The following is a 19,384-nucleotide window of genomic DNA, read 5'->3' as shown; positions in this document are numbered from 1 at the left end:
AGGTCATGCATATGTTAAATAGATGGATTGAGCCATTCCACAAGGTCCACATCATTTCAAAACAGCCTGTTATATACCGTACACATAAAACATTTTGACTTGCCAATTTAAAAAATAATAACTTTTAAAAAGGCAGTGTCATCCTTGACTCCTCTGATTTTCTCATACTTCCCACCTGATACCCTATTGAGTCTGGCTAACTGTATCTTTATAAAATATATCCAGAATTCAACAACAACTTCTCTCCACCCTGTGGCCACCACTGTCCCGCTTCAGGCCACTGTTTTCTCCCTTATGAATATTGCAACAGCCTCGTAACTGGTTGTTTTGGTTCTGCAGTTCCCTAGATTGTCCATTCTCTATGCAGCAGTCAGAGTGACTTTTTTTTTTTTTTTTTAGTTTTAAGACAGGGTCTCGCTCTGTCACGCAGTCTGGAGTGCAGTGGGGCCATGATGGCTCACTGCAGCCTTGACCTCCTGGGCTCAAGCGGTCCTCCTGCCTCAGCCTCCCAAGTAGCTAGGGTTACAGGCATGTGTCACGAGGACCGGTTAATTTTTAAATTTTTTAAAAAATAGAGATGTGGTTTCCCTGTGTTGCACAGGCTGGTCTTGAACTCCTGGGCTCAAGTGATCCTCCTGCCTCAGCCTCCCAAACTGCCAGGATTACAAGCATGAGCCATGGTACCCAGCCAGAGTGCCCATTAACAGTCACACTATTCATGCCGTTTATCTTCTCCAAGTCTTCAGTGGCTCCCCTCTCCCTCACAGTGTAAGCCAAACACCTTCCTGGATGACCCAAATAATATGCTCCACCATCACCTCCTTGGCCACTGCTCTCTTCATTGTTCACTCTGGCCACACTGATTTTTTTTTTTCTTGGAGTCAGAGGTTCGCTCTCTTGCCCAGACTGGTGCAGTGGCACAATCTTGACTCACTGCAACCTCTGCCTACCAGGTTCAAGTGATTCTCCTGCCTCAGCCTCCTCAGTAGTTGGGACTACAGGCACACGCCACCACTCCCAGCTAATTTTTGTATTTTTAGTAGAGACGGGGTTTTGCCATATTGGCCAGGCTGGTCTCAAACTCCTGGACTCAAGTTATTTGCCTGCCTTAGCCTCCCAAAGTGCTGGGATTATAGGCATGAGCCACCTTGCCTGGCCATACCACACTGATTTTATTCACCCTCAAACATGCCGTGGTCCCAGCCCTTCCTTGGGGCTTGAATGCTTTCCCCTACATTCTGCTGGCCAGTCATTTTCTCAGTTAAACTCTCTTTCCTTCCCTAAAATTTCAACCACTCTTCACCCATTCACAGCCCACTAATTTTCCCAATTTTTTCTCCTTAACACTGATACGTGTTGAAAGATCTAATGTATATCATGAAGGCTTTAGTGAGTAACAGTATATTGTAGTCAGGATTTCTGCTTAAATGAGTAGATTATAGCTGCTTTCACCACAGGTGGAAAAAATATGGTTAACTATGTGAGATGATGGATATGTTAATTTATTCCGCTATCGTAACCATTTTACTACATATGTATCATATGACATCATGTTGTATACCTTAAATATACACAATAAAATTTATTTAAAAACGTACTAAGTGTAGGGCCAGGCGTGGCGGCTCACGCCTGTAATCCTAGCACTTTGGGAGGCTGAGGCGGGCGGATCACAAGGCCAGGAGATTGAGACCATCCTGGCCAACATGGTGAAACCCTGTCTCTACTAAAATACAAAAAATTAGCTGGGTGTGGTGGCGGGCACCTGTAGTCCCAGCTACTTGGGAGGCTGAGGTAGGAGAATGGCATGAACCCGGGGGGCGGAGATTGCAGTGAGCCAAGATTACACCATTGCACTCCAGCCTGGTGACAGAGTAACACTCTGTCTCCAAAACAACAACAACAAACAAACAAAAATACTAAATGTATATGTATATTTATCTTTTTTTAACTTTTACTGTAGGTTTGGGGGTACATGTGAAGGTTCGTTACGTAGGTAAACTCGTGCAATGGGGGTTTGTTGTATGGGTTATTTGCTCACCCAGGAATTAAGCCTAGTACCCGGTAGTTATCTTTTCTGCTACTCTCCCTCCTCCCATCCTCCCCTCTCAAGTGACCCCAGAGTCAGTTGTTTCTTTCTTTGTGTCCATAACTTCTCATCATTTAGCTCCTACTTATAAGTGAAAACAGACATTATTTTGTTTTCTGGTCCTGTGTTGGTTTACTGAGGAAAATGGCCTCTATCTCCACCCAAGTTCCTTCAAAAGACTTGATCTCATTCTTTTTTATGGCTGCATAGTATTCCATGGTGTATATGTACCACATTTTCTTTATCCAATCTGTCATTGATGGGCATTTAAGTGGATTCCATGTCTTTGCCATTGTGAATAGTGCTGCAATGTACATTCACATACACCTATCTTTATTGTAGAATGATTTATATTCCTCTGAGTATATACCTAGTAATGGGATTACTGGGTCGAATGATAGATCTGCTTTTAATTCTTTGAGGAATCACCATACTGCTTTCCACAACAGTTGAACTAATTTACACTCCCACCAATAGTGTGCAAGTGTTCCTTTTTCTCCACGATCTTTCCAGCATCTGTTATTTTTTGACTTTTTAATAACTGTCTTGCTTATTTTCTATCTCCCTGATAGCAGGGGTGTAGGAATTGCTGTGGGTTGATAACTGCCGTATACTTAGCTCATAGTGGGTACTACGTTTATCTCTGCTGAATGACAACAATGCATGTAATACAAAATGCAAAAGGCACAAGAGGAAAGTTCTTTCTTACAACTATCCTGTGGCCTCATGGCCACTCCCATGAGGAAACTGCTATGGCTGGTTACCCTGTATCCTTCCAGAGATACACTAGGTAAACAAATGAGTGCATATGTTTACCTGTATCTATATGTCTATATGACCTACATTTAGATCTCTCTGCATCTGTAGCGGTATTATATATAGATTGTTTTCCTCCCTCCCTCCCTCCCTTCCTTCCTTCCTTCTCTCTCTCTCTTTCTTTCTTTCTGTCTCTTTCTCTCTCTCTCCCTCCCTCCCCTCTTTCTTTCCCTCCCTCCCTCCCTCCCTTCCTTCCTTCCTTCCTTCCTTCCTTCCTTCCTTCCTTCCTTCCTTCCTTCCTTCCTTCCCTCCTTCTTTTTTGAGATGGAGTCTCCCTCTGTCACCCAGGCTGGAGTATAGTGGTGCAATCTTGGTTTGCTGCAACCTCCGCCTCCTGGGTTCAGATGATTCTCTTGCCTCAGCCTCCCAAGTAGCTGGGACTACAGGTGTGCACCACCACGCCAAACTGATTTTTGTATTTTCAGTAGAGACAGAGTTTCATCATGTTGGCCAGCCTGGTCTTGAACTCCTGACCTCAAGCCATCTGCCTGCCTCAGCCTTTCAAGGTGCTGGGATTACAGGTGTGAGCCACCACACTGGGCCTCATCTTTCTTTCTTTATTTAGTATCTTGGCAATTATTTGACACCAGGACATGAAGAATAACTTTGATCTTTTAAATATCTGTGCATTATGTAATTGTGTGAGCATGCATACATTGTTGCACCAGTTCCTATGGAAGGATTTCTGGGCAGTTCCCAATAGTTTGCTCTTGCAGACATGACTGTATCATTTCTCACAAATGCAAGTTTATCTGTGGGGTGGATTTCTAGATGTGGAACTGTGTTGGCTGACTTTAAAAAAAAAATCAATGCTTGGCAAGTTCAGCTTTCCCAAAGAGGTGTTCATGACATGCTGATCCAGAGGATAACCATGCTGCCGTGTGTCATTACGTCAAAATTAAAAATCAACTCATAGAGTTAACGGGGATTGTTGATGACTGCTACATTGGAAACTCTGCCCCTACCATTCTTCCTTCTCGCCTTGAGGGGGCGCCATGGGTCTCAGAGGCTATAATGGCAGAGGGTTTCATGGGATGATTTTCTCTTCACAATAGCACGGGACCTAATTTTCATTAAAGGTCCACAGGCCAGGTGATAACTTCTTTAATACATGTCTCTAGACTTCACGTTGCCTATTGTCTCACCAGAGGTTATCTTCCCTGTTTTGGGGCAGCTGGATTTGGGGGTGGGGTGTGGTTCATAGGGCTGCTTTCTGCAGCGACAGACTGACAAGAGGAGGGGACATTCAAACGTTAGCTGTGCTTGAGTGCTGTGTGAAGTTCTGGACATGACTATGATTTCCTTTTCTGTAAAATGGGGATGATAGGCTGGGCGCGGTGGCTCACGCCTGTCACCCCAGCACTTTGGGAGGCCGAGGCGGGTGGATCACAAGGTCAGAAGTTTGAGACCAGCCTGGCCAACGTCGTGAAACCCATCTCTACTAAAAATACGAAAATTAGCTGGGCGTGGTGGCACGTGCCTGTAATCCCAGCTACTCAGGAGGCTGAGGCAGGAGAATCACTTGAACCTGGGAGGTGGAGGTTGCAGTGAGCCGAAATCGCATCATTGCACTCCAGCCTGGGAGACAGAGTGAAACTCCATCTCAAAACAAACAAACAAAAAAATGGGAATGATAACAGCTACCCCTCATGGGACTGTTCTGGGGATTTCATTAGCTCATGCATTCATTCATTAAAAACATATTTATGAAACCCCATCCATGTATGCAGCTATTCCAGGCTTCAGGGAAGAAGACCTAAACAAAATTTACAACATTTTTGACCCAATGGATATTATTAGCTTTGCATTGTGTCTGCCATGTAATAGGGTCCCCATACTTGGGGGTTGCTCACATTTTTCATCATCAGAGGGTAGAAAGGGACGCCTCCTGTTTGGGAGAGTTGGAGCAGAGGAGGAGGCATTTGAGTTTGCCTTGAAGGATGAGGACGTAGGCTCCAGCAAGGGGAGAGGGTGGGGTGCGGGGGCATTATCGACATAGGGGAAACCGTGGGAGAGGGCAAGGAGGTGGAAGAACAGTAAGGTGTTTGCAAAACGGAAGAATCTTACTCATATCATAGTAGGTAATCCTCCTACCGGGTGTCATGCTGGTGCCCGGACTGCCCCTCGCTATGGTGAATGGCAGACACCACGGCTTTCAGTCTGTTTTCCCATTTCTCAATGCTCCCTTCTTTCCTTGCTCTGACCTCAGCCCCAGCCGTTCCGATCCATTGCTCCCCACATCCTCCTGAGCCTCATTCCACAAAACACCCCGTGAATTTCCTCCATCTCTTCACACTCGACAACTTGGGTGTTTTAGCAAAATAGTCCATGATAGGGCTTTTTTTTTTTTTTTTTCTCATGTGTGTTCTTTGTCTATTTCCTTATGGTTTTTAATCATTCTCTTTTGACTTGATAAATGAGTCTTGGCTTCTCACAACTTTCCTGAAGACCCAGGGTAAAAAAAAAAAAACATCCTTTCTGGTAGCTATAGCAGTTGTGAGGGAAAAATGAGCCTCCTTGATAGTCAATAAATCACTTTGTCACCTTAATCTTTTATTGATCTCAATAAAAGTTGTATTTTGTTTCTTAACAAAAATCCACCGGAGAAGACATCCCATACAGGTGGGGGCACGATGAAAGTCGTGGTCAAGCCATCACTTCATATTGTTATTTATGGGAGAGCAAGGGTTTTGAGGGGGCCAACGAGCGGAAGGCTAGAGACTAAGAAACCGTTCTTGTAAGTGATGCATCGTATTTTAAAAGACACACTTGACTCCAGGTAGCCCACTCACAGACAAGACTCTGAAGCTGTATTTTATGCAGACTTTTACAAACAGGTCATAAACATCCCGCTTCTCCAAGCCAGGAAAGCAAAGGCTCTTTCCTGCTTGCTAGTAATGCAACTGTGCGGTCAGTTAAATTTAGAATGTGGCAATCATTGTGCTTTGAGGTGGTTTGATCTCTACGGGAGGATTATCAAAACGGGTTACTTATGGAGGAATGAGGAACGTTTCATCAAGGCTTAGAACCAAGCTTTTGTTAAGGTTTGGAATAAATATATTTTCCCCTCGGTACAGAGGTAAAGAAATACTAATAAAAAACGGTCTTCAATGTTAACATTTGTGTCTTGCTCATGTTTCCCCAGGGCATGAGTATAGGGAGGGTTTGGTGATTTGGGCTTAAAAAAAAGAAAAGAAGTAAAACAGTGGTGCAAACACACAACATTTGTCTTTCTTGTCTACTCTTTCTGTAAGACTTGACTCAGTTGTCATCTCTGTCAGGGGCTTCATCCGTGGGACTTTGGTCCTTTTTTTTTTTTTTTTTTGAGACAGAGCCTCTCTCTGTCACCCAAGCTGGAGTGCAGTGGCACAATCTCAGCTCACTGCAACCTCCATCTCCTGGGTTCAAGAAATTCTTGTGCCTCAGCCTCCTGAGCAGCTAGGATTACAGGTGTGCACCACCACATCTGGCTATTTTTTGTATTTTTAGTAGAGATGGGGTCTTGCCATGTTAGCCGGGCTGGTCTTGAACTCCTGACCTCAGATGATCGACCCGCCTCAGCCTCCCAAAGTGCTGGGATTACAGGCATGAGCCACCACGCCTGGCCAACTTCAGTATTTTTATTCTCGCCAAACATCCTGTGATTTCCTATGTCATAGTGTTATCACAGTGTGTGGTATAAATCAGGCACAGTCTCTGATTTCATGGAGCTTACATTCTTGGGTGAAACAATATACTTGATGTATAGTAGGTACCCACAACAGTCTTTTCTCTGACTGATGGCTGTCACAGCACCTCTGGGCTCAAACAATGTGTGTTTGCAGGGATTAAGGGTATGTGTGTGCAGGGATATGTGTGTGCAGGGATTAACAATGTGTGTGTGTGTGCAGGGATTAAAGCTGCATATCTCTTAAAGAAAAGATATGAACCAAATGATCACCAAAGAACAATGTAAACACTTGGTATAATAATTGCTAACATTAATTGAGTGTTTTCATTGTGCCGAGCACCAGGGAATTGTATTCCTAATAGATGGCATTTTTTGGGTGCTTACTATGTGTCAAACACTTTGCTAAGCTCTTTTTATGTATTCTTTAAGTCTTCATAACAATCATAGAATGCAGTTACTCTGATGATCCTTGTTTTACCAAAGAGGAAATCATGGCACAGAGAGGTTGGAAACATGCCCCAAGTATCCACAAGTAATGGCAGATCCAAGTTTGAAGCCCAGGCACAATAGTCCAAGCTCCTCACATTTCACTTATTCTGGTGCCTCTAAAAATTTTTTTTATCATAATTATCCTAAAGGGAAACTCTCATGAATATTAGTTCAAGCACTCTTGGATCATCTTTGATGTCTAAACCAAGGAGGAAATCTGTTCTGGCATCAACTTGGCCAATCTGGAATATTGGACCGAAACATGTTTACAAACTAAAGTTGTATCGCCTTTGATCAAATGGCCTCAGATTCCTTAACACTGGGTATCTCCTTATGACTGCTTTTTGACTGCTTTTCCCTGTGGCTCTTACTTAAGCATCTCTGATGGTTAAAAGGAAAGATTTTCCAGTGGCACTGACTAAAACATTAATTAAAGGGAAGATTCAGGGGCCAGATGTGGTGGCTCACACCTGTAATCCCAGCACTTTGGGAGGCCGAGGTGGGTGGATCATCTGAGGTCAGGAGTTCGAGACCAGCCTGGTCAACATGGTGAAACCCTGTCTCTACTAAAAATATAAAAAAATTAGCTGGGCATGGTGGTGGGCACCTGTAATCCTAGCTACTCGGGAGGCTGAGGCAGGAGAATTGCTTGAACCCAGGAGACAGAGGTTGCAGTGAGCTGATACGGAGCCACTGCACTCTGGCCTGGGTGATAGAGTGAGACTCCATCTCAAAAAAAAAAAAAAAAAAAAAAGGAAGATTCAACAGGACCCCAGATACCATGGTCTTTCTGGAAAGCATTATCTCTTCTTCTCTGTTCTACTTGAAGTAGGATGGGCTTTGTAAACTAAATAGCATATGTCACCTGAGATAGGCCAGAGAATGGAGAAATGACTCTAGAAGAATTTTTGTTGCCTTTTTTCCCCATCCATATGCAGCGATTTATCCACTTGCAGATTGTGGAAAGCACAGGCCTGTACACATTCAGAGAAATATAAAGCACTGTATAAAACAAAGGGGGTTGTTAGTAAAACAGATGCAGTGTTAATTGCACTTCTGAGAGTAGCGTAAATAAAACAATACATGTGCTAGAAAATCCTTTTACGATGCTCAGATTTTACAAAACTGGTTTCTCTGCAAAGGTAAAGAAAAAAATCTCAGCACAATTACTAGAATGAGATCTTTCTAAAAATTATTTAGATTGATGCTAATGAGGCCAGTGATTTTCAATGTCTCATTAATTTTCTTCGTTCGACAAATATTTGCTGAAGGTCTGCTCTATACTAGACCATGTGCTTAGTGTTTATGATCATCAAGCAGAATATCTAGCCTTTGTCTTCAAGGAGCTCCATGTTTAAATGCCTAAGTAGATATTTAGGGAAGTGGTTCTCACTGGGTGGTGGCGGGGGATGTGGGGTGAAAAGGGAATTTGGCAATATCTGGAGATATTTTTCATTGTAACAACTGTGGGCCGGGCGCAGTGGCTCATGCCTGTAATCCCAGCACTTTGGGAGGCCTTGGCGGGTGGATCACGAGGTCAGGAGATCGAGACCATCCTGGCTAACACGGTGAAACCCCGTCTCTACTAAAAATCCAAAACCAAAATTAGCTGGGCGTGATGGTGGGCACTTGTAGTGCCAGCTACTTGGGAGGCTGAGGCAGGAGAATGGCGTGAACCCCGGAGGCGGAGCTTGCAGTGAGCTGAGATCGCGCCACTGCACTCTAGCCTGGGTGACAGAGTGAGACTCCGTCTCAAAAAAAAAAAAAAAAAAAAAAACAAAAAGCAAACAAAACTGCGAGGAGTGTGCTATTGGTGCCCAGTAGGTAGAGGCCAAGGATGCTGCTCAACATGCTACAGTGCACCGGACAGTCCCACAACACGGAATTATTTGGCCCCAAAGGTGCATAGTGTCAAGGCTGAGAAACCCTATTTTATATTAGGTAAATGAGTTCTATAATAAGGGCACAAAAAGGTTCTGTGGAAGCCCAGAAAGAGAGCGACTAAATCAGCGTCATGCATTGGAAAGGTTTTTATGAAGAATGTGACATTTTTGCTCAGCCTTCATGGATTAATAAAAGTTTATTTGCTATGGAAGAAGGGGAAGGGCATTTACAGCATGGGGACCAGCCTGTGCAAAGATCTAGTAGCGTACAGGAACAAGGTGGATTTAGGAAATGATAATAGCTTCAATAAGGCCGAAGCTTAGCATGTGTGGAGCAGAAAAGGGGCAGTGGTACACCCTAGACAAGGCCATTGAGGTGATATTGCAAAGCTGTTTCAATGCCGTACAGAACTCAGGAACCTTCAGTGGGATCAGGGCTCAGCAAACTACCACCCAAGGACCAAATCTGGTCCACTGCCTGGTTTTGGATGGTCCATTAGCTAAGAATGGTTGTCCTATGTTTAAAAAGTTGAAAACAAAAATTGAAAGAAGAATGATATTTTGTGACATGTGAAAATGATACGTAATCCAAATTTCAGCATCCATAAATAAAGTTTACTGGAACACAGCCACACTCATTTGTTTATTTATTGCCTGTGGCTGCCTTCACACTCCAACAGCAGAGTTGGGTGGTTGTGGCAAGAGACCGTATGGCTTGCAAAGCCTAAAATATTTACTATCTGTCCCATTACAGAAAAAGTTTTCTGACGCCTGAGTTAGAGAATTGAGAATAATGTGATCACACTATAAAAATCACTGTGGCAGCAGTTTGGAAGATAACCTGGAAGCTGAGAAATCTAGGTGGAAAACCGTTATTAGTCCAAGCCAGGTATTTATTAAGATAATGTATCAGTCAGGATATGCTAGATTGTGCTGCAGTAACAAGTACAGATTTCACTGGATTTCAAGGCAATTCATGTCTGTTGTAGGCTGGTTGGGGTTCTGCTCCTTTCCATCCTCATTCAGGATTCAGACTGACAGAGAAGCCTTTATCTAAACTGTTTTAGCTTTTGTGGGAGAGGGCAAAATAGACATAGCAAGTCACAAGCTGGCTCTTATAGGTTATGCCTGATAGAGACACACAATGTTTCTACTCATATTCCATTAGAACAAAGCAGGTGCCATGGTTACTCGTGGGCTCAACGAGGCAGGACTGTAAAATCTTCCCACAGGGATGGGCACCACAGACAGAAGCAAAATTAACAGAGACGAGGAGACAGATCCTTTTGACATTAGACAGAGACAATGGATAGGAAGAAGGAAGGAGAGGTCAGAGATTAGGGGTGTACCTTGTTTTCTGCTTCTGATGCTTTGGTGCATGGGGATGGCATTCACTGAGAAGGGTGGTCCAAGGAGAGACTGGGAAATAAGATGATGAATTCATTCGGGGCCAGGTGAGAGCAGAACCCCAGCCAGCCTACAACAGACGTGAATGGTGAATTCGGCGTGCCTGTGGGAATTGAGATGGGGGTGCCTAGTTAAGCATCTGGAAAAGTAGATTTGAACCTCAAGGCAGGTGTAAGAAGCTGGAAATTACCATCAATTTTATTCCCCTTGTGGTTGTAGAAAGTGATTGTCTTCCTAAGTGAGAGATGACAAGGTAAGTAAAGTGCTTAGTATACTGCCTGGCACAGAATAAGATACCATTAAAGATTTTAGCAATTATTATTTTTCTTATGAATCAAGTGAAACCATGGAAATACTTCAAAAGCCCATCGATGATTTACCTTGCCTAATTCGGCCACATGGTCATTCCAGTAAAACTGCTTGATGATATGCCATTTAAAAAATAACCTGGAGCTGGTATTATTACACACACACGTTACTAACTTACATATCCTTACATAACCCACAGTCACTCCTGCCTTCAGATGGGATCACAATGCTATTAACCTGAGCAGATTTCGGAATAATTGAAATTCTGTAAGGATTCGTATCTTTCCTGTAAAGGAAACATTATTATTTTTCTCATAGTCAACCATTATTTTCCCACAGTCAACCATTATTACTCTGTGTAAGAATTCTACAGTTCAGGGCACATGTCAAAGCTCAGGACAGGTTTCAGGGACTGTCTATACTTTGTATTTCCCAACAGGTTAAGAAGAGAAATACACAGCAGCCCAACCTGTAACACTGTTTGTTTACCCTGGGAAGGACAGGGTTTTTACCTCTGATAGAAATAGTGGGCTTAGTAGAATCTAAGTTAAACTGAGCAAAGTTAAAATTAGAGATTTAGAGGTAGACACAGTCACACATCAATATCGGTTTTTGTTTTCCAAAGCTAGTCAATTTTGGGGAGTAACTCCATCCATTTATTCAACAAATATTTGAGTTCTCTATATCCCAGTCCACTGATGTAGAATTTGGGGAAAGGGTGATAAATAAGACAGACGAATTCCATGCTCTTACTTTCTGGAGGGGGACAGACATCAACAGATAAACAAATACATAGGTAATATAATGTTAGGTTATGATAACTTCAATGAGTGGAAAAAGCGGAGGAGGGTAGAGGGTTCATATGACGTGAAAAACAGTGTGTGTCTGTGTATGGTGTCCAAGTGCCTCTGTGTTATGTTAAACAGGACTTTCAGGAAAGCTCTTACTAAGTAGGTACTGCCTAGGCAGAGTCTGATGGAGAAAGATGGAACCGTGACGATGTTTTGGGAGAATAGCTCTAATCAGAAGAAAGATAACATGCAAAGGTCTTGGGATAGGAAGGTACTTGGTGTTTTTAAGGAGTAGCAGAGAATCCCAAGTAATGAGGTCAGACCGAGCTGAGGGAGAAGGTTGGTTGTGTTCATGCAGGATCCCAGGGAGCCAGTCAAGGGAAGGAACCTGGAATTTATGAAGCTGATGGGGAGCAACTGGAGCACTGAGGGCAAGGCAAGGTAGCAGCATGATCTCATTCTCATTGCCTTGGCTGCTTGATGGAGAAGAGATTGTAGGATGGCAAAAGTGGAAACAAGGAGGCCAGTGATGAAGCGACTGTGGGTGCCCAACGACGGGGGTCATTGTGGAGGTGAGAAACATATTATCTGGGGACATAGTTTGAAGTCGGAATAAATGGAATTTACTGAGAGATTGCAAGTGGAGTTCGAGAAAATAAGAGGCATAAAAATGACTCTATGTATTTTCGATGGAGCAACTGGGTGCTGTCATTTATTGAAATGAGGAACAAAGAGAGAAGAGCAGGTTTTGCTGGGTCAAGAGTTCTTTAGCCCTCGACATAACCAGGGCCATGTATCCAGGAATAATTTATATCCTTATAACACTTGACATTTTGCAAGAACAATTTCATGCCAGCCATATGAACGAGGCGGGACTGATGCTATTTGTTTCCATTTTGCGAGTGAAAATAACCAAGGCTCAGAAAGAGTGAGCCAGAGATAGTATAATAGACACGACTATTTGAAACACAAGACAGAAACCAACTCCACCTAGCAGAGGCACAAAAGAAAATGTATTGGCTTTTGAGAATGGGGTATCTAAGGATGGAGCTGGCTTTAGTTGTGGGTGGGATTCATGGTGAATGCTGCCCAACTGTCTGTTCATCTGTCCTTCCAAGATGTTACCTTTTAAGTCCAGGTAAATGTCCGGAGCCCCTAGAAAGAGAACTCAGAAGGCTGTGTGCATATATTCTTCCAGGATGACCTCCCTTTCACATGCTGAAAGACTCCTGCAATAACATCACAGCTAAACCCATAAAGATGGAAGATTGAGTGTTCAGCGAGTTGGCTGACAGGCTCTAGTTTAATTCTGATCTGGGAGAGGGGAATCCATCGGAACCCTGTCACCTCACTGCCAGAAGAGATTGCCTTCTTTCTGCTCAGGAAAGATAAAAGACTCCCTGCCTCCCAGAGAAGCATTTTCCCTGAAGCCAGTCACTGCCTGCCCTACTGGGACAGAAATCTCCCGGACTTGGTTTCAGCTGGAGCTGACTTATAGGGAGGCCACTGCTTCTGTGTTGAGATTGGAAGGATTTTCAGCTAGGTGCCTTTGTACTCAAAATCCTATCAGTCAAAAGTTATTCCTCAGGTCTTCAGCTGTCATTGTTCCCTCTGGCTGCTCCTTTTGGAACATAGAAATATCCTAAACTCTGTGTCATTTCAAGTTACTTATGCCTTCTTGTGATTGACATTCTCATATACCCTCATCTTCAAACTTCCTCCTCTTTGTGTCTCCATGACACCATAACCTGCTTGCTTTCTTCCCATCTCATTGGCTGTTTCCTCTACGGATTCTTTGCTGATATCTCCTTCCCCATCACCTGCCAATTTCAAAATACTGACTTTCCTCAGGCATCAGTCATGGGTCCTGTTTTCTACTCTATCTGGACTCTCCCTAGATGAGATCTCATCCATTCCCTGTAGTGGAGACCATTGGCTTCCTACTTGATAGTCATCCTCCCTTCTCTGTTAACAGATTTCCATTCGGTTTAAGTTGGGACAGGGCATGTGTTCAGGGAAAGTGGATGATGACTACTTCATTCCTAGTGGATGATCCATCATGGGATCTAAGCCAATCATGGGGGACCTCATGACCCTTTGCTCATGATTGGTTTAGGGATGAACATGTGATCCAGTTCTGACCAATGGGATCTTAAAGGAAGCTGGGATTCTGGGAGAAATTCCACTCACACTTAACAATTTCAGCCATCTTGAATCTTTACATGCTCCTGAACAGTTGAATAAATTCCTCATTAGGCCTTAAATGTTGTTTCCCATGTTCTCTAGCTGATGGAACTTTGACTCATCCTTCAAGATCCCATGCAAATGCCACTTCTCTGTAGCTCTCCCCTGCCTCTTTTTTTTTTTAATCTCCCGGCTTTCTCCTCTGTGCTCCTGCAGTATCCCACACCTGTATCATGAGACCCATCACGTTGCATGGTGAGTGTGTGTCTTTCTTCCTCAATTCTCAGCTTGTCCAGCACAGAGAGGCTGGCTTGTTTATTTTTGAAACCATCCTGCTGGATGGCACTCTACCTGACTTGAATAAAAGTTTCAATTAAAATGAGTGAAAAGTGCTATTGAGTGCAGCAAGAAAAGATGGGTGATATTGACAAGACGAGCAACAGAGCCACATGGGGGGAATCAGGGGAGACACACAGCCCTACTTTCCTGCTGTTTGCAGGATGTTCACAGTCCTCACTGCAGCTTGTCTGCAGCCCTGCCTGCTTTTGTCCCTGATAACCTCTCTAACTAAAGTTTCTTACCACAAACTCACACTACTGGAAGGTTCAAGGTTTTTGTTTGTTTATTTGTTTTGTTTTCTCACTTATTTCGTTTGTATAATTTCAAATTTTATTTTAGATTCAAGGCTGCAAATGGGCATGTTTGTTACATGGGACTATTGCATGACACTGAGGCTTAAGGTACGAATGATCCCACCCAACTAGTGAGTGTAGCACCCAGTAGGTAGTTTTTTAGCCTTTGCCCCATATAGTGGCCCCAGTGTCTGTTGTTTGCATCTTTATATCCGTGTGTACCCAATGTGTAGTTCTCACTTATAAGTGAGAACACTCAATATTTGGTTTTTCATTCTTGTGTTAATTTGCTTAAGATAATGGCCTCTAGCGCATCCATGTTGCTGCAAAGAACATGATTCCGTATTTTTATAGTGTATAGTATTCCATGGTGTATATGTACCACATTTTCTTTATCCATTCACTACTGATGGGCATCTAGGTTAATTCCATGCCTTTGCTGTTGTGAATAGTACTGTGATGAACATACAAGTAAGTGCATGTGTCTTTTCGGTAGAATGATTTATTATCCTTTGGGTATATACTCAGCAATGAGATTGCTGGGTCATATGCTGAAACTTCAAGTTTTAAATCCACCTATGTTAATTATTTCAGGCCACTGTGCGTTTTCACTGTATCACTTTGCCTGGCATTTCTTCCCATTTTGTTAACTTTGTTAAACTCCTATTCATCATTCAAAACCCTATTCCAATATCACCCTTCTAGGATGGCTTTGCAGGCCACTCTTGAACAGGCTTAATGACTCCCTGGTCTTCCTCTGTGCTTTGAACATAATTTATAGTGTGGCAGCTCTGTCTGTGTGTTTCTCTTCATGCATCTACCTACTACCCAGGACTGTAGATTCCTGGAATGCAGAGCTCATGTTTTCTGCATATGTGTATCTGCACTGCCTAGCTCAGAGCACAACACATCATGGGCTTGGCTGGGCTGGGCATGGTGGTTCTCACCTGTAATCCCAGCACTTTGGGGGGCCGAGGTGGGTGTATCACTTGAGACCAGGAGTTTGAGACCAGCCTGGCCAACAAGGTGAAACGCTTCTGTACTAAAAACACAATAATTAGCCAGGTGTGGTGGTGCATACCTGTAATCCCAGCTACTTGGGAAGCAGGGTGTGGTGGTGCATACCTGTAACCTCAGCTACTTGGGAGGCTGTGGCATAAGAATCACTTGAATCTGGGGGTGGACAGAGGTCACAGGTAGCCAACATGAGGCCACTGCACTTCAACCTGGGCAACAGAATAAGACTCTGTCGCAAAATAAATAAATAAATAAATAAATAATAAATAAAGACTTGCCTGGCTGAACTAAATATCTTGCTTCCTAAGTCCACTGAAACTTCCTCTGATGCATCCATCCAGAGCCCACCACTGGATAGTTCAGCCTCAAGCCATATTTAGTGGGCTTTACAATGGACAAATATAATAATATTATATTTATAACCTGACATTTTGAGCACTTATTTTGTGTCAATATCATTTCAGCTCTGTAATATAGAGGTATCTGCATTTCACAAATGAGGCACAGCAATGTTAATGAACTTGCCCAAGGTCACAGAGCCAATAAGGCACAGAACCAGAATTCCAACTCAGAGTCTGACCCTATGCTGGGTGCACTTTGGGAATCGATAGTGCCTACCAACCTGTCGTTAGGCCCTTCTGCCATATTTCCTGTGGCCCTGTCCCAGATCTTTGCAGCAGAGGTTTTAACTTCAGGAGCCTGCTAGAATCACGCCTCCTTCTTCTGGCTGCAGAGAGTATGTCAATGTACATCACTGAAAGCCTGTGGTATGGTCTTCAATCTTTCCACACTCAGCTTCTTCCGACCTTGACCTTAGAGTCGTGAAGACGATCCTTATGGGGCTGTTACTCAGAGGAACATTGAAACGATCCCTGTGGGGAGACTGCAGGATTTTAGTTCCAGCCTTCTCATTTCAGATCAGCCTAGAGAAAAGAACCATGCTAGCAGCCTGATCCACGAAATTAGGTGAGCTCTGTTCTTTGCCTGTCTTAAGAAATATGGGCGCTGCTCTAAAAATCTTTTTTTAATCTCCTCTCTGGTCCATGTAACAGGAAATTGGTCTCCGCCATAGGCCAATAAATCTCCAACTTTTTATTGAATATTAAAGAAAGACTTCAAGTCAAGTTCAAATCTCTTTGCTTGGAGCTTCTTACATAATACTGCAGCTCCGATACTTCAGGTCGCAAAAGCTTTAAAAAGGAGAAAAATGGAAAAGCTCTGCAGGTCAGTGGCCCTCAGGGATGATTTTTTTCTCCTTAGAAATAATGGCCTATTACTCTAAAAGTCTTAAGCAAGACATTCCCTTTCTCACATTATAACTGAGATGGGGGGATTAATAACCGGTAGTTTCCAGTTACATTTAAAATGAACGTGTAGCAACTTCTCTCAAAAGACAAGCTGCACAGTCCGTGGACCTGTGATGGACAGTGAGTGGCACTGTCCAGGTGCCCTTCCAGGACTGAGGAATTTGCTCCTCCTGCCGCTGGGACTGTTGGTTGACACAGTTCAGCCAGTATGTTCTCCAGACATGCTTTTGGCCTGAGAAAGCTACATGGGCCAAGGCCACATGCTTGCCCCAGGAGCAGCCCAAATGCATTAGGTGAACATGGTGGGGAATAAAGGCCTGGCCCTCTTGCCTCAATCTGAGACAATTCCAAAAGCCATGCAATCTCCACAGCTCCGCAGGCATTGGCTGAGGTCTTTGTTGCAACTGCATCTCTCCTCCCCTTCCTCAAACTTGGTTTTCTCTTTTGGCAGCAAGGGTTGATTCTGCCGGTGCTCTGCAGCAAACTTCCTGCATGAGAATCTCAGAGTCTGTTTCCCTGGGGAATCTATCCTAACACAGACCTTGATGCACCACTGACTGTGAGAAAATGAGCACATTTGGGTTGGAAAGACCTTTAGAAGAAAACATACAGAAGGATAACATTTTTATGATGTTTAAAAACACACAAACACATGTACACTGTTTGCAAATATATAAATAAAGGTGGGGGAATGATAAACACCAATATCAGAAGAGTAGTTACCTCTTGGGTCAGCGGCAGTGGAGAGGAAGCTAAAGAGGGTCCAGGCTCAGCACACAGAAGCTTCAGCTCCACTGGTAAAATTTTATTTTCTTGGCTGGGTCATGGGTGCGTGGATATTTATTTTACTATTATTATGTTTTTTTGGAGGTCAAGACATTCTGTAATAAATATAAATACCAAGGCCTATTCAGAGATGCAGATTTGAAATCCGGTCCTCCAGCTGAAAAGCTGAGTACAGGCTAGTGACTTAACTTCTCTGAGGCAGTAGTTTTGTTTGTAAGTAGCAGAAACTCAAACCAACTCCAGTGACTCTGTAAGACCTTAAAAATCAAATTGAAAGACCACCTAAAAGGAAGTCTGTTCTCTTTCCTCCAGGGCTTCAGGATCTCTCCCATTTCTATTTCTCTGCGTGTGTCTGTCTTATTCTCCTGGTCCCACAGACAAACTTCCCCTGTTTCCTTGTCTGCTAGCGTATTTGGCTGTTCATACCCTCTCCAGTCTACAGCATGACCTTCCTGCTTCAAGTTCCTCATTCCAAAATTCTTATTCTGAATTCCCAGGAGATGAATCTCTATGGCCTCAGCTGAGATGAACTGTCTTTGCATTGAGTACTTACCATAGTCCAAGTAGCTGTGGATAGCAACCCTCATGGCTGGGGTTGGGGGATAGATCATATTATTGTAAGATGCTCACTGCCTGTATTAGGGTTTTCCAGAGAAACAGAACCAATAGGGTTATCTACTTATCTATCTATCTATCTATCTATCTATCTATCTATCTATCTATCTATGTATGTATCTATCTATGTATCTGTGTATCTATCTATCTCCTATATATATCCCTGTATACATACAAGGGTGTTACATAAATATCAGAGGCTGTGGAGGGGGTCAGATTCCCAGGAAGGTGGAAGGAGGACAAGTGTGGATAGGTACCCTCCAAACATGTCTCAGATACTTAACCATTTTCTTGTACAGCTTTTATATAGTTAAATGAAAATAATGAATATTTAAAACAAGGCTTGGCGTTAGAAGGCACCCTGCCAACATTAGTCCCCTTCCTCAGTAGGCAAGTGTCACGTCAGGTATATTTCAGATCCGAGGTTGTATAGATTAACAGTTAATAGGGTTGAGAGTCAAATTTCTAGGGTGGCTCCACCCCTTCCTCTCAGGTCAAGGAGATTAACCTCTTTGTGCTACAAGCTCCTCATTTGTAAAGCAAAGATGTTAGTCTCTTTTCCATAGGGTAGTTGGGAGGGATAAATGAGATGATTTATGTAATAGGCTTTGAGGGTGCCTAGCAGAAATAAAGCTCTCTGCTGTTGAACCATGATTTTTACAACTATCAATAAACTTGTGAATCAGGGAAAAAAAATTCTTGGATGAAGAATTCACACATGGATGAAATTTGGCCACTGCCTTCATAGTCCATGAAACCAACCGGGGATACTTTTGCTAGAAATGTCTTGGGCAAGCTACAAACCCAATCCAATGCTTATTTAATTACTGCTTTCCATGTGCCAGATAGTGGGTGAAGCTCAGTTTCCATGTCCGATTTAAATGCTTAAAGACATGGACAGTGAAAGCCAAAACATTCACCTCTTGCCTGCCTTTCCACTGGAGTGAGTTGCTCACCTGTCATTCTCACTTGAGTTTACAAAGAAAAGCCCCAAAGGCTGGTTGCTAAAGATAGAATATACAGTATGTAAATCTCTAAGAACAGTGCCTGGCACATAATAATTGCTATTTAAGTATTGCCATTATGATTGTTACTATTATTGCTGTCATTATTATTAGCATTATATTCTCTTCTCTCGAGATCTTATGATCTGCATTTTCCCTCTAGTTCCTCTTCTTTTTAGAAAACATTTCACCTCCCAGGTGCTTGGCCTGATTGCTGTCTTAAGACCCCCTGGATTTAGTGCTCACCTGTCTTTAGTATCTGAACATCAGTTCCTGTTGCTTTATTGCCTTTGTGGCCTCTTTGTTGCCTTTTCTCCCAGTTCCCATCGCAGCCTGGTGGAACCATCCCTCCATCTGGTCTCTTAACCCTCCTAGAGGGGAGGGGTAT

The sequence above is a fragment of the Macaca mulatta genome, chromosome 20, assembly GCF_049350105.2.
Source record: "Macaca mulatta isolate MMU2019108-1 chromosome 20, T2T-MMU8v2.0, whole genome shotgun sequence".
In the NCBI taxonomy this organism is placed as follows: Eukaryota; Metazoa; Chordata; class Mammalia; order Primates; family Cercopithecidae; genus Macaca; species Macaca mulatta.
The sequence above is the reverse complement of the archived record's forward strand: the minus strand, read 5'-3'. Positions refer to the sequence as shown.